Source organism: Elephas maximus, chromosome 7 (genome assembly GCF_024166365.1).
Source record: "Elephas maximus indicus isolate mEleMax1 chromosome 7, mEleMax1 primary haplotype, whole genome shotgun sequence".
NCBI classification, from domain to species: domain Eukaryota; kingdom Metazoa; phylum Chordata; class Mammalia; order Proboscidea; family Elephantidae; genus Elephas; species Elephas maximus.
In genome coordinates, this window is record NC_064825.1 from 66,072,223 (window position 1) to 66,088,824 (window position 16,602).

Sequence of the window (16,602 nt, forward strand, 5' to 3'; positions counted from 1 at the left end):
GTTGCTGAAATAATCTGGGTAACAGATGATTTAGCCTGAAGTAGGAATGAGGTTACAGAGGTGAGGAGTAGTGGGGTCAAGAATGCTTTAAGAGATAGGACTGGCAATTGTTAGCGTTTAATTGGATTTGAAAGTAAGGAATAGGAAGGAGGTTAGGATGAACTTTCAGATTTTTTTGGATGACAGGGTGGGTGGTGGTACTACTGGAAATGCAGGGAAACAGGTTTGAGTTAGGAAAGGGGTGGTAGAGAGCCTAGGAATGGGACAAAAAGAATTTAGGTTTGGTCATGTTGAGGTCATTCAAGGTGAACAGATAATGGAGATGAGAGTGAAATGGAGGGGTAACAGGAGATGCCATAAACCTTAAAGAAGCAAAGGATTTCATGGGAGAGTGAAACAAAGGCATAGTTTTGGATGCTGAATTGGACAGCGAGGAGGACTGATGCCCTCTCCCAGTGAGAAGAAGGTGAGGAGTAGGATCATGAGTCAGTTCCTCAAATGAGGGTTACCAGAGAGGCAGTGCCTTCAGGGAGGATCCAGTTTTTTAGCTCAAGGGAAAAACAGAGGATCACTCTTCAAAGAGGTTAAGGAATGGTGGTTTTGTTTGCTACAAGCTTCAAAGGGTCCAAGACAGGATGGGAGGGTGATGTGTGGTGGGGGGTTATGGTCAGAGGCACTGAGATGCATTACCCAATAAGCAAGGTAAGCACCAGTTTACTTAGTAATCTGTAGTGAACAATTCCATCTGTTTTTCACCACATCAAAAATGCCTGTGGGTAACTTGCTTAATGCAAGCCCTTGCTTACCGGTTAATCTATCCCTGGGTTAGAGGAAGGGATAACGGACATTCTGGGTGACAAGAATGATGGAAATGCGAAGCATTGGGGGTTAGCACAAGGAACCAAATGAAGCTCTGGTCTAGAGGAGCCACAGTGGACTTAGTAGGGTTCTCTGGGCAGAGTGGGGGACTCTGGGTAGTGGAATATCCCAATGGAATGCATCTGATTATTGTTGCCAGGTCAGCTACACTCACTGATGTCAGTTTGCTGAGGAATTGATTGCTTTTAGCAGAATCTCAGAGGCTATTACCACTCTACCAAGGCTGAGCTTTCTAAAAGCTGCCAATGTCAGTATTTTCTGCTTGTTGCTTCTGGCAGCCAGGAAGCAGCTACAGTCTGAGAGGCACTTCTGTGCATAACTTCTTTGTTTTCTTTGCAACTTTGAAGATTTATTCTACTTCAAAGAACATAAAAGTAAATTCCATGAGTAAATCTGTTCTTGTTTGAGGAAACTCTGTCCACTTAAACCACAAACCAAACCCGTTGCTGTTGAGTCGATTCCAACTCAAATTGACCCTATAGCACAGAGCAGAACTGCCCCACAGGGTTTCCAAGGAGCGGCTGGTGGATTAGAATCACCAGCCTTTTGGCTAGCAGCTGAGCTCTTAACCACTGTCTGCCAGGGCTCCTTCTATGTACTTACTCCTTTCTTAACACCCTCAGAAATTCCAGAACAACAGAGTGCAAGGTAAAAAGTGTTAAATGAAACTGTTATTACCATATTGCAAAAATATTCTTGGAATGGGTTCTATATTAGTTGCCCTTCTAGAAAATTCTATTCTCTTTATGCAAGTGACAAAGAAAATGAATGCTCTGGCTATTGCTCTACATTTCACTTGCTTGTACTGTTTATTGCATAATTTCTTAATTATAGCTCCAGCTGCTTTTATATTACATTGGAGCCATTTTCATGAAGGATTGCACAAATATTCTCTGATAAATATGGCCTCATAAAAAGAAGCTCCTACACCGGTACAATGTTAGCACCAGTACAGGGAAAAACTGTTTGTTAAGTGATGTAGAGTAACAGTGAGAGAGGCTGTATCTCTTGAGCAGAGTGGTTAGTGGTGTGCCAAGCTTTGGAGTTAAGGTCATTTCTTCTTTGTTGTTGTGAAAATTATCATTTGTTAATTGTGAAAACCAATACACATTTTTCTATGGAGCTATCTTTTGAGGCACCGTTGGTTCAGTGGTAGAATTCTTGCCTTCCATGCAGAAGACCCAGGTTAGATTCCCAGCTAAGCAGTAGCCTTGACCCGACTGTCAGTGGAGGCTTCTGTGTTGTTATGATGCTGAACAGGTTTCAGCAGAGCTTCCAGTCTAAGATGAACTAGGAAGAAAGGCCTGGCCACCTACTTCCAAAAACCAGCCGATAAAACCCTTCAGGATTGCAATGATCTGATTCCATTGTGCGTGGGTTCACCATGAGTCAGGGGCTGACTGGATAGCAGCTAGCAACATTTTCAAAAAATGCAGAAGGCAAGGAATGATTGTGCAAATGTGTGTGGTGGTTCTTGTATACAAAAGCAAAAATTGGAGACTTAGGGAAACTAACTGCCGCTTAGAGCAGTGCTTGTCAACCTTTAGCGTGCATACAGATTACCAGGCAATCTTTTTAAAATGCGGATTCTGATTCAGTATGTCTGGGATGGGGTCTGAGATTCAGCATTTCTAACGAGCTCTAAGTGTTATCGATGTTGCTGGTGCAGAGAGCATGCTTGGAGTAGCCAGAATCTAGGGAGCCTCTTGGAGGAAGTTCCTTGATATCAATATAGCCTGGTCCTCAGCTTTGTAAGCCTAAAGTAGTACTGTGTAAGCTTCACATATGCAATTTTGAAATTTAGAAGGCTCTGAAAACCGTAACTCCCCTGGAGGCAAAACCTGGTTTAAATTTACATGAGGTTGTTTATAGACCTTATTTCCCATCTTGTGTGAATATTCATGTTTTCATTGTAATTTTAATTTAAAATTAAATTATATTTTAATTAATTAAAGTAATTTGATTATAGGATGCTGCCTTAGACTCTGCTGGGGGTATGATGTTATCTGAGGTAGATGACTATACTTTTAGGGTAGAAAAAATTCTGGATTCTGAAACATCTCTGACTCGTAGAGTTTGTGAACCTGCGGCAGTTTGGGGATGCTTGCCCTATCCGTAATCTTCCTTTTCTGGGAATTGTCCACTTCATGGAGCTGGGTTTGACCCACCCTCCTGCTCCCCAACTCCTTCAGCCATAGATGACTGACTCGGGGATAGATCAAACCTGATAAAAAACCAAACCCATTGCTGTCGAGTCAATTCCAACTCACAGCGACCCTATAGGACAGAGTAGAACTGGCCCATACGGTTTCCAAGGCTGTAGTCTTTACGAAAGCAGACTGCTATTTCTTTCTCCTACAGAGAGGCTGGTAGGTTTGAACCTCTGACCTTTTGGTTAACAGCTAAGTGCATAATCACTGTGCCACCAAGGGTAAACACCTGACCCAAACTGGGCCAATCAGATTCTCTTTGTGGGAATTTAGAATTGGGATTCATAGATGCTTGTCTCTCTTGGCTGCCGGGACTAAGACATGCAAACTCATCAGCTGAGAGGCTGCCTTCTTCAGCTGTATGAATGAGAAGCAGAGAAAGCTGATCTGTAGAGAGAGAAGAATGAAGCAGCTGTAAAGGGAGAAATAGAAATGAGCATCCATGTGTCATGGATTGAATTATATCCCCCACCTCCCCGGCCCCCCAAAATGTGTATATCTATTTGGCGGGGCCATGATTCCCACTATTGTGTGGTGGTCCTCCATTTTGTGATTGTAATTTTATGTTGAAGAGGATTAGGGTGAGATTGTAACGCCCTTACCCAGGTCACATCCCTGATCCAATGTAAAGGGAATTTCCCTGGGGTGCGGCCTGCACCACCTTTTATCTCTCAAGAGATAAAAAGGAAAGGGAATCAAGCAGAGAATTGGGGGCCTTATACCACCAAGAAAGCACTGGGAGCAGAGCATGTCCTTTGGACCTGGGGTCCCTGGGCATGAGAAGCTCCTCCACCAGGGAAAGACTGGGGACAAGGACCTTCCTCTAGAGCTGACAGAGAGCCAAAGCCTTCCCCCAGAGTGGATGCCCTGGATTTGGACTTTTAGCCTACTTTACTGTGAGGAAATAAATTTCTCTTTGTTAAAGCCATCCATTTGTGGTATTTCTGTTATCGCAGCACTAGATGACTAAGACACCACGTATCCTTAGAGGTAAGAAGGGGAGCAGCAGCAGGAGCGTGCAGTGCAGACCAAGAGCAAGGGCAGAGGCTTTAATCCTGATGGCTTTCTGGTTTCAAGTTCCATTCCTGATTGTCCATTTTGCCCGTGAGTTCTGTGACATACAACTACCATCTTATGATATATTTCTACATTTTGTTGATGTTAAACTGGGTTTCATTTGTTTGGAACTCAAAAGGCCTTAACTAAGACACTAACATTTTTTTTAATGCAGCAAAATTTTTTAGACTAAAGAGAATGAACATGCAAATCAGATTCCCAAGAGAATGCTGATTTATTCATTTCAGTGCATAGTAACTGCCCAAAAGTCCAGAACACTCCCCCTCACAGGTCAGCCTGTTCTCTCCCAGTGGGAAAATCTACACAAGAAGCCAAATTAGAATGAGAAGGCTGCTTGATGAGTGCAGACAGAACCAGATAATTAGCAGATCTGAGCAGAGTGTCTCCAAGCGAGGATGGCCAGAGACACTTTTCCCTGGTTTAAGGATGTATGTGGTATCTGTATGTGCCTGTGTTAGGGCATCCTTGAAAAATAGGCCAACTCACTAAAACCAATTCACCCATAAGCCAAGTGATCTAATGAGCCATTTACCTAAAATTAGCATTTGTCAAAAACATTTCATGTGTGATGGAAAGTCTTCACAGCTTTCTCAGTTATTTTCCCTTAAGGTGACTGTTTTGCCTGATCTCCTTCCTGATCTTTTGAAGAGCTCTGTATATTAATCTTTTGAATTCTACCTCCAGAAATTCCAAGACCTTATCTTCCTACGGGAGGTTTCATGGTTCTTTGTTTTGGTAGCTTGCTGAAGCCATCATGGTCTGCCTCTTCATGTGATTTGATATTGACTGTTGTCTCCAAGCCATCAATAAGTTATTATATTTATTTATTTTATGTTTGCTTATTGTGTCCTAGCTTCTTGTTTTGTTTTGATATGCTCAAATAGGCTGGTTGTATGAGCTACTTTGATTATTGGCGTCTTTGAAGCTCTCATGTCCTGTCACCAGGTGGTTAGAGTTGTTACTAGGTATGTGAGCCCAGGATTCTGTTTAGGTGGATGAGTTTTGCAGCCAAATTTTGGGCACCCAGTACTGTTGGCTGTAAGGACTAGGAGGCACCGAGTGTGTGATGAAGGCTCTTGCCTATAGTCTTAGGTGGACAGGGATGACTGGAGTAGGCTCAGGTATCTGGCTGCATTAGTAGGTTATGTGCTGAGCAAGGTAGGGGGCTGACGACTGCCCCTGAGTGGCTGGGTGGAAGGCATGTCCCTGTCCCTAAAGCACATAGGTGGGTGGGTTTTAGAGCCGAATTTTGGGCACCCAGTGCTGTTGGCTGTAAGGACTGAGAGGTACCACTTATTCTCTGAGCCCTCTCACAGGTGGCTAGGTGGAGTGAGGGGAGCCCCCAGTCCTCAGGCCCCTGATGTGGGTAGGTGAGGACTCTGCTTAGTGGGCAGAGTGGTGTCAAATTTCACGAATCTGACACTCTCCCTTAGCTGTTGCAGTTGAAAATAGGCTTCAGGGTATATACCCTGTTGTACTGTGCTAATGAGGGCCTATGCTGTTGAAATGGGCCCACACAGGTCTAGGCAGGGGTGAAAGGCATTCAAAGTCCAGGGACACCTTATGCCTGTGCCTAGGTAAAGGGGCTGTGCCTGCCCTGAGTTCCCGGCTTAGGGGAGCTGGCAGATTATTTTTTCCTGTTTGTTAATTTGTTCCCTCTCTGAAGCCAGGAGAATGGCTTGGAGTGCCTGATGGGTCCCACTTCTGGCCCAGGGGACGCAGCAATTGCTGAAGCTAGACTGGGACCACAGCAGAGTAGGAAGGGGGTGAGTAAATGGGAGAGAGGTACTTCCTGGAGGAGGAAAGGATTTTTTTTTTTTTTTATCTCATGGTGGGTTAGGTGCTTGCACTTAACTTTTGCAGATTCAGCACCGCTTTTACCTGGTTCCGCAGGCCCATACAGACTCTCTGCTGCTCAGTTTCTCCCAGTGTGGGAAACGCATCCGGAGTGTTACTGCTTGCGTCAGCCTGCGCCGGTGGCCGATCCAGCTGCAGGGTGGTGACCAGGTCAGGTCTGGCAAATCCTTCCTGCTTCTGAGCTGCCTCTCCCACCCCCTGCCATTCAGGTCAACTTCTCAACTTTGCCTTTGATGTTCAGGGCTCCTAGTTTGTCATGTATAATCTATTCACTTGTTTTTTTAGGCCTTTGTTGTAAGAGGGACCACAGGAAGCGTCTGACTACTCTGCCATCTTGGCTGTGCCTCAGGTGACTGTTTTTGTAGTGCAGTTCTTTCCCCTCTTTTTCCTTTTCTTTTACCGCCTTCCTTCTTTCCTGTTTCCTTCCCTCCTCCCTCCCTTCCTTTTACCCCTGTTTCAAAGATATTTTCCACCCATGGTCTAGGGTTGTTCACCTCCTCCCTCACCCCCTGCCCCCCCATCACCTCCTATAAGCCAAGATTGGAGGTTGGGTATAGAGAGGTGAGTTAGAGCATTGATAAGACCAAAAATATTGTCAGAGGGAGAAAATGGGAGGAACAAATCTAAACTAGAGCCATGAAGGGGGGTGGAAATGGGGTGGGGTGGGGAAACTGAAGGCCAGGAGCCAGATGCTCCAGATGACTTAAATACCAAGACAAAGCAGCAGGAGCAGGATTGTCAACTTGCAATCAAACTGGGAGTCCAGAATGGGACAAAAAACTGAACTGGGAGGAGAATAGGCTAGACACAAGAAAGGAGATGCTAATAGTTGCTTTGTATTTCCATGGTAGATTGTCTTATAGTTTTTCATTTCTCTAAAATTGTAATGTGTGCTTTTGGGAAAAACTTGTGCAATGTTGAATTTGCATAAGTCTGTGGTTGCTCAACTCAGGGGGTTGTTTTATTTATGATTCATCAACTTTATTCCTTTTTTCACTTCTTCCTGCTGCTTGTTGCCTGTTTCTCAGACTTTAGTGTACTGCATGTTATTATTAAGCAAATTATACCAAACCAATGTTTGCTGCTCTGTAGTGAGGGATTTCTGTGTTGGCAGAGAGTAAAAAGATGAGACACATTCATTAGAAACATATTAAGCTCTTTTGCACTTTATTTTTTTGTGACATCTAAGTGATGAAGTAATACTGGACTGCAAATATTAACCCATACATTATTTTTAAGGTCTCTTTTTAACCAAAAACAGCCTATCTTAACCAAATAAAATTTGTTTCCACCATAAAAATTGTTGTCTTAGTTATCTAGCGCTGCTATTACAGAAATACCACAAATGGATGGCTTTAACAAAGAGAAATTTATTTCCTCACAGTAAAGTAGGATAAAAGTCCAATTTCAGGGTGTCAGCTCCAGGGGAAGCCTTTCTCTCTCTTTTGGCTCTGTCCTCAATCTTCCCCTGGTCGAGAAGCTTCTGTGGCCCAGGGACCCCAGTCCCAAAGGACAGCTCTGCTCCTGGTGCTGCTTTCTTTGTGGTATCAGGTCTCCATTCTCTGCTTGCTTCCCTTTCCTTTTATCTCATGAGAGGTAAAGGGTGGCGCAGGCCACACCCCAGGGAAATTCCCTTTACATTGGATCAGGGATGTGACCTGGGTAAGGGTGGTGTTACAATCCCACCCTAATCCTCTTTAACATAAAATTATAATCACAAAATGAAAGACAACCGCAGAATACTGGGAATCATAGCCTAACCAAGTTGACACATATTTTTGGGGGGATGCAATTCAATCCAGGACAATTGTATATACTTGTATTTGTTTCCAATTTTTGCTTTAACAAATTACTACAAATGTGTTGTTAGGTGCGGTCTAGTTGTTTCCGATTCATAGTGACGCTATGTACAACAAAATGAAATGCTGCCCGGTCCTGCACCATCATCACAATCGTTATGCTTGAGCCCATTGTTGAAGCCACTGTGTCAATCCATCTTGCTGAGGGTCTTCCTCTTTTTCACTGACCCTCTACTTTAACAAACATGATGTCCTTCTCCAGGGATTGATCGCTCCTGATAAAATGTCCAAAGTATGTGAGACGTAGTTTTGCCATCCTTGCATCTAAGGGGCATTCTGGCTGTACTTCTTCCAAGACAGATTCATTCGTTCTTTTGGCAGTCCATGGTATATTCAATGTTCTTCACCAACACCACAATTCAAAGGCGTCAATTCTTTTTAGGTCTTCCTTATTAATTGTCTAGCTTTCGTATGTGTATGAGGTGACTGAAAATATCATGGCATGGATCAGGCCCACCTTAGTCTTCTAAGTGACATCTTTGCTTTTCAACACTTTAAAGAGATCTTTTGCAGCAGATTTGCTGAATGCAATACATCATTTGATTTCTTCACTGCTGCTTCCATGGGTATTTATTGTAGATCGAGTAAAATGAAATCCTTGACAACTCCAATATTTTCTCCGTTTATTATGATGTTGCTTATTTGTCCAATTGTGAGGACTTTTGTTTTCTTTATCTATACTGAAGTCTGTAGTCTTTGATCTTCATCCGTTAGTGCTTCACTTTCAGCAATCAATGTTGTGTCATCTTTGTAACGCAGGTTGTTAATGAGTCTTCGTCCAATCCCGATATGTTCTTCTTCACGTAGTCCAGCTTCTTGGATTATATTTGCTCAGCATACAGATTGAATAACCAATCCAACCCACTGCCGTTGAGCTGATGCCGACTCATAGTGACCCTATAGGACAGAGTAGAAGTGCCCCATAGAGTTTTCAAGGAGCGCCTGGCAGATTCGAACTGCTGATCTCTTAGGTAGCAGCCATAGTACCTAACCACTATGCCACTAGGGTTTCCACAGATTAATAAGTATGGTAAAAATATACAGCCCTGACTCACACCTTTCCTGACTTTAAACCATGCAGCATTCCCTTGTTCTGTTTGAACAACTGCCTCTTGGTGTATGTACAAGTTCTCTATGAGCACAGTTAAGTGTTCTGGAATTCCCATTCTTCTCAGTGTTGTCAATAATTTGTTATGATGGCCACAGTTCAATGACTTTGCATTGTCAACGTAACATAGGTAAAGGTCTTTCTGGTGGTTTCTGCTTTCAGCCAAGATCCATCTGACATCAGTAATGATATCCCCAATTCCACGTCCTCTTCTGAATCTGGCTTGAACTTCTGGCAGTTCCCTGTCAATGTACTGCTGCAACCATTTTTGAATGACCTTCAGCAAAATTTTACCTGTGTGTGACATTAATGATTATAAGGTCGCTATGAGGCAGAATCGACTCGAAGGCAATAGGTTGGATATTAATGATATTGTGTGATAATTTCCACATTCTGCTGGATCACCCTTCTTTGGAATGGGCACAAATATGCATCTCTTCCAGTCAGTTGGCCAGGAAACTGTCTTCCAAATTTCTTTTTTTTTAATTGCATTTTAGATGGTTCACTGAGTAAATTAGTTTCTCTTTAAACAATACACACATTGTTTTGTGACATTTGTTGCCACCTCCACAACATGTCAACACTCCTCCCTTCTTGACCTTGGGTTCCCTGTTACCAGCTTTCCTGTTCCTTCCCTCCTGCCTTCTTGTCCTTGCCCCTGGGCTAGTGTGCCCATTTAGTCTCATTTTATTTTATGTGCCTGTCCAATCTTTGGCTGAAGGGGGAAACTCAGGAGCGACTTCATTACTGAGCTATAACTGTGTCCGGGGGCCATACTCTCGGGGTTTCTCTAGACTCTATCAGAGCAGGAAGTCTGGTCTTTTTTTTTTATGAGTTAGAATTTTGTTCTACATTTTTCTTCAGCTTGGTCAGGGACCCTCTATTGTGATCTCTGTCAGAGCAGTCAGTGGCGCTAGCTGGGCACCATCTGGCTATGCTGGACCCAGTCTGGTGGAGGGTGTGGAACTTGTGGTCCATTAGTTTTTGGGGCTAATCTTTCCCTTGTGTCTTTTGTTTTATTCATTCTCTCTTGCTCCAGATGGGGTGAGACCAGTGGAGTATCTTAGATGGTTGCTTGCAAGCTTTTAAGACCCCAGACACTACTCATCAAAGTAGGATGTGGAACATTTTCTTTATAAACTGTGTTATGCCAATTGAGCTAGATATTGCCTGAGATCATGGTCCCCAGTCCTCAGCCCAGTAATTCTGTCCCTCAGGGAGTTTAGATGGGTCTATGGAGCTTCCGTGACTTTGCCTTGGTCAAGTTGTGCTGGCTTCCCCACTATTATGTACTGTCTTACCCTTGACCAAAGTTACCACTTACCTACCGTCTATTTAGTGTTTTTCTCCCCACCTCTCCCCTCCCTAGTAACCATGAAAGATTGTTTCTTTTTGTACGTAAATCTCTGCATGAGTTTTTATAATGGTGGTCTCATACACTATTTGTCCTTTTGTGATTGATTTATTTCACTCAGCATGATGCCCTCCAGATTCATCCATGTCGTGAGATATTTCCCAGATTCATCATTGTTCTCTATGGTTACGTAGTGTTCCATTACGTGTATGTACCATAGTTTGTACATCGTTATCCATTCATCTGTTGATGGGCACTTAGGTTGTTTTCATATTTTTGCTTTTGTGAATAAAGCTGCAATGAACATGGGTGTGCATATATCTATTCATGTGATGGCTCTTGTTTCTCTAGGATATATTTCTAGGAGTGGGATTGCTGGATCATATGGTATTTCTATTTCTAGCTTTTTAAAGAAGTGCTGCATTGTTTTCCAAAATGGTTGCACAAATTTGCATTCCCACTAGCAGTGTATAAGAGTTCCAATCTCCCCACAGCCTCTCCAACATTTGTTATTTTCTGTTTTTTTGATTCTTACCCCAGTAATGTCGGGGTGAGATAGTATCTCATTGTAGTTTTGATTTTCACTTCCGTTAACGGCTAGCGATAGTGAGCATATCCTCATGTTAGCTGCCTGAATGTCTTCTTTGGTGAAGTGTCTGTTCATATCTGTCATGGATTGAATTGTGTCCCCCAAAATATGTGTCAACTTGGTTAGGCCATGATTCCCAGTATTGTGTGGTTGTTCTCCATTTTGTGATTCATATAATTTTCCTATGTGTTGTAAATCCTAATCTCTGCCTGTGGTTAAGGAGACAAGATTAGATTATGTTAAAAAGGGTTAGGGCATGCCCTTTATCACCACTCTTATTCAACATTGTGCTGGAGGTACTAGCCAGAGCATTTAGGCTAGGAAAAGAAATAAGGGGCATCCAAACTGGTAAGGAAGAAGCAAAAGTATTCCTCTTTGCAGATGATATGATCTTATACACAGAAAATCCCAAAGAATCCACAAGAAAACTATGGGAACTAGTAGAAGATTTCAGCAAAGTATCAGGATACAAGATAAACATACAAAATCAGTTGAATTCCTCTACACCAACAAAGAGAACTTGGAAGAGGAAATCACCAAATCAATACTATTTAAAATAGCCCCCAATAAAATAAAATACCTAGGAATAAATCTAAACAGAGACATAAAAAACCTATACAAAGAAAACTGTAAGACACTACTGCAAGAAACCAAAAGAGACCTACATAAGTGGAAAAGCATACCTTGCTCATGGATGGGAAGACTCAGCATTGTGAAAATATCAGTTCTACCCAAAACGATCTACATGTGAAATTCCATCCCAATCCAAATTCCAACATTTTTTAATGAGATGGAGAAACAAATCTCCAACTTCATATCGAAAAGGAAGAGGCCCCGGATAAGTAAAGCATTACTGAAGAACTAAGCGGGAGGCCTCACTCTACCTGATTTTAGAACCTATTATACCACCATGTTAGTCAAAACAACCTGGTACTTGTACAGCAACAGATACATAGACCAATGGAACAGAATTGAGAATTGAGTCATAAATTCATTCACCTATGAGCAGCTAATATTTAACAAAGGCGCAAAGTCCATTAAATGGGGAAAAGGCAATCTCTTTAACAATAATGTTGGCATAACTGGATATCCATCTGCAAAAAAATGAAACAAGACCCATACCTCATACCATGTACAAAAACTAACTCAAAATGGATCAAAGACCTAAATATAAAATCTAAAATAATAAAGATCATGGAATAAAAAATAGGGATAATGCTAGGAGCCCTAATACATAGCATGAACAGAATATGAACCATAACTAACAATGCACAAACACCAGAAGAGAAACTAGATAGCTGGGAGCTCCTAAAAATCAAACACTTATGCTCATCAAAAGACTTCACCAAAAGGGTGCATGAACAACCTACAGGCTGGAAAAAAATTTTTGGCTACTACATATCTGTTCAGAGTCTAATCTACAAAATACTGAAAAACTTCAACCACAAAACAACAAGTAATCCAATTAAAAAATGGGCAAAGGATATGAATAGGCACTTCACCAAAGAAGACGTTCAGGTGGCTAACAGATACGTAAGGAAATGCTCACAATCATTAGCATTAGAGAAATGCAAATCAAAACTACAACGAGATAACGTCTCACCCCAACAAGGCTGGCATTAATCCAAAAAACACAAAATAATAAATGTTGCAGAGGTTGTGGAGAAACTGGAACACTTACACACTGCTGGTGGGAATGCAAAATGGCAGAACCACTTTGGAAACCAATTTGGCGCTTCCTTAAAAAGCTAGAAATAGAAGTACCATACCATCCAGCAATCCCACTCCTTGGAATACATCCTAGAGAAATAAGAGCCATCACACGAATAGATATATGCACACCCATGTTCATTGCAGCACTGTTCACAATAACAAAAAGATGGAAACAACCTAGGTGCCCATCAATGGGTGAATGGATAAACAAATTATGGTATATTCACACAATGGGATACTATGCAATGATAAAGAACAATGATGTATCCGAGAAACATCTCATAACATGGGTGAATATGGAAAGCATTATGCTGAGTGAAATTAGCCGCAGAAGGACAAATATTCTATGAGACCAGTATTATAAGAACTCAAGAAAAGGTTTACACACAGAAGAAAACATTCTTTAATGGCTATGAGGGTGGGAAGGGAGTGAGGGGGGAATTCACTAACTAAATAGTAGAAAAGAATTATCTTAGGTAAAGGGAAGGACAACACACAATACAGGAGAAGTCAGCACAACTGGACTAGACCAAAAGCTAAGAAGTTTCCTGAACACAATCAAACACTTCGAGGGACAGAGTAGCAGGGACAGGGATCTGGAGACCATGGTTTCGAGAGACATTTAGGTCAATTGGCATAACAAAGTTTATTAAGAAAATATTCTGCTCCCACTTTGGTGAGTGGCGTCTAGGGTCTTAAAAACCTGCGAGCGGCCATCTAGGATGCATCAATGATCCCAACCCACCTGGAGCAAAGAAGAATGAAGAATACCAAAGACAGAAGGAAAATATTAGCCCAAGAGACAAGAGGGGCCACATAAGCCAGAGACTCCATCAGCCTGAGACCAGAAGAACTAGATGGTGCCTGGCTACCACCAATGACCACTCTGACGGAGAACACAACAGAGAGTCCCTGAAGGAGCAGGAGAAGAGTGGAGTGCAGAACTCAAATTCTAGTAAAAAGACCAGACTTAATGGTCTGACTGAGACTGGAGGAACCCCCGAAGACATGGCCCCCCCTCCCCCGCCAGAGCTCTGCTGACCCAGAACTAAAACCATTCCCAAAGCCAACTCTTCAGACAAAGAATAGACTGGACTGTAACACATAAAATGATACTCGTGCAGAGTGTGCTTCTTAGTTCAAGTAGATATACGAGACTAAATGGGCAGCTCCTGTCTGGAGGCGAGATGAGAATGCAGAAAGAGGCAGGAGCTGGTTGAATGGACAGGGGAAATTGGGGGTGAAAAGGAGGAATGTGAGGTCACATTAAAGGGATTGCAACTGGGGTCACATAACAATGTGTATGTAAATTTTTGTATCAGAAACTACCTTGAGCTATAAACTTTCACCTTAAAGCACAATTAAAAAAAAAAAAAAAGGATTAGGGTGGGATGTAACACCCTTTGCTCAGGTCACACACCTGAACCAATGTTAAGGGAGTTTCCCTGGGGTGTGACTGCACCACTTTTATCTTACAAGAGATAAAAGGAAAGGGAAGCAAGCAGAGAATGGAAGATCTCATACCACCAAGAAGCAGTGCCAGGAGCAGAGCAAGTCTTTTGGACCCAGGGTTCCTGCACAGAGAAGCTCCTAGTCCCAGGGAAGATTGATGACAAGGACCTTTCTCCAGAGCCGAAAGAGAAAGCCTTCCTCTGGAGCTGCCTCCTGAATTTGGACTTCCAGCCTACTAGACTGTGAGAGAATAAACTTCTGTTGTTAAAGCCATACACTTTGTGGTATTTCTGTTACAGCAGCACTAGATGACTAAGACAATATCCTTTGCCCATTTTTTAATTAGATTTTTAATTAGATTGTCATTTTTTTTGTTGTTGTTGTAGAGATGTTGAATTTTCCTGTAGATTTTAGATATTAGACCTTTGTCATAGCCAATTTTTTTTTCTCAGTCTCTTTTTACTCTCTTGGTGAAGTCCAAATTTCTTGACATGGACAAGTGAGCATTTCCAGTGCTGCATCCATTTGTTGAAAAATCTCAGTTGGTATTCCATCAATTCCTGGAGCCTTGTTTTTTTGTCATTCCCTTCTGTGCAGCTTGGATTTTTTCCTTCAGTACTATCGGTTCTTGAGCATATGCTACCTCCTGAAATGGTTGAATGTCGACCAATTCTTTTGGTTTAGTGACTCTGTGTATTTCTTCCATCTTCTTTTGATGCTTTCTGGGTTGTTCAATATTTTCACTGTAGAATCCTTCACTATTGCAACTTGAGGCTTGAATTTTTTTCTTCAGTTCGAGAAATGCCAAGCATGTTCTTCCTTTTTGGTTTTCTAACTCCAAGCGTCTGCACATGTCATTATAATACTTTACTTTGTCTCCTTTGAAATTTTCTGTTCAGCTGTTTTACTCCATCATGCTACTCGATATTCCAGAGCAAGTTTCAGAGTCTCTTCTGATATCCATTTTGGTGTTTTCTTCCTTTCCTGTCATTTTAATGGCCTTTTGCTTTCTTTGTGTATGATGTCCTTGATGTCATTACACAACTCATCTGGTCTTCAGTCATTAGTATGCAATTCGGCAAACCTATTCTTGAAATGGTCTGTAAATTTAGGTGGGATATACTCAAAGTCATATTTTGCTCTCCTGGACTTGCTCTAATTTTCTTCAGCTTCAATTTGAATTTGTTTTGTAGGTGCTGTTGAGTTAATTTCAACTCATAGTGACCCCTTGTGACAGAGTAGAACTGCCCCATAGGGTTTTGTAGGCTGTAACCTTTATGGGAACAGACCTCCAGGTCTTTTCTCCCAAGGAGCTGTTGGGTAGGTTTGAGCTGCCAACCTTTTGGTTAGCAGCCTGGTGCTTAAGCAATGGGTCACAAGGACTCCCAAGACAGAAATGTTGCTGTTGTTGTATGCCGTCAAGTCAATTTTGACTCATAATAACACTCTATGATAGAGCAGAACTGCCCCATAGGTTTCCTAGGCTGTAATCTCTACCGGAGCCGATTGCCACATCTTTCTTCTGTGGATTGGCTGGTAGGTTTGAACTGCCGACCTTTTAGTTAGCTGCTGAGCTCTCAACCACTGTGCCACCAGGCCTCCTTAAGACAGAAATAGCCTTAGACAAATTGGCTTAAATATGCTAAAAATGCTCAAAAATGGGCAAATAGAAAAAAGGACAAACTTTATAAAAGAGTTGGAGACCATCCTATCAGATAAGAAATATTGTACACATGATAAATATGAATTCTGTATAAATTGGTCTAGGTAAATTAACTAAGAGTGACCGTCTTTCTTCTGGACAAATAATTTAGACCAATGCTGTCCAACAGAAATATATGAACTACATATGTCATTTTAAATTTTCTAGTAGACATAGTAAAAAAAGTAAAAAAGAACATGTGAAGTCAATTTTAATAATGTATTTTATTTAACCCAATATATAATATCATAATTTTAACACATAATCAATACTAAAAATCATTAATGAGGTATTTTATAATCCTTTTTTCATTCTGAATCTTTAAAATTGGTGCGTATATTACACCTGCAACACGCATTAATTTGGATCAGCCTCATTTCATGTGTTCAGTAGCCGTGTGTGGCTAGTGGCTGCTCTGTTGGACAGTGCAATTCTAGACATAGTAACACTTTATGGCTACTTGACTCTTTTTTCAAAGGTCCCTGGGTGGCATGAACAGTTTGTGCTTGACTACTAATCTAAAGGTTGGTGGCTGGAACCCATCCAGCACCACTGTGGAAGAAAGGCCTGGCAATCTCCCTCCATAAACATTATAGCCAAGAAAATCCTGTGGTGCTCAATTCTACTCTGTAACACATGGAGTTGTTATTAATTAGAATCTACTTGGCAATAGGCTTGATTTTGGTTTGACTCTTTTTTCTACACTCCATGAAGAAAAATCTTTTTTTGTTAATGTCTTTTCTCAGGGTCTAATATAGTTGACCAGCTTTGGGTCTCATTTACTTAAAATCACTTTTAAACA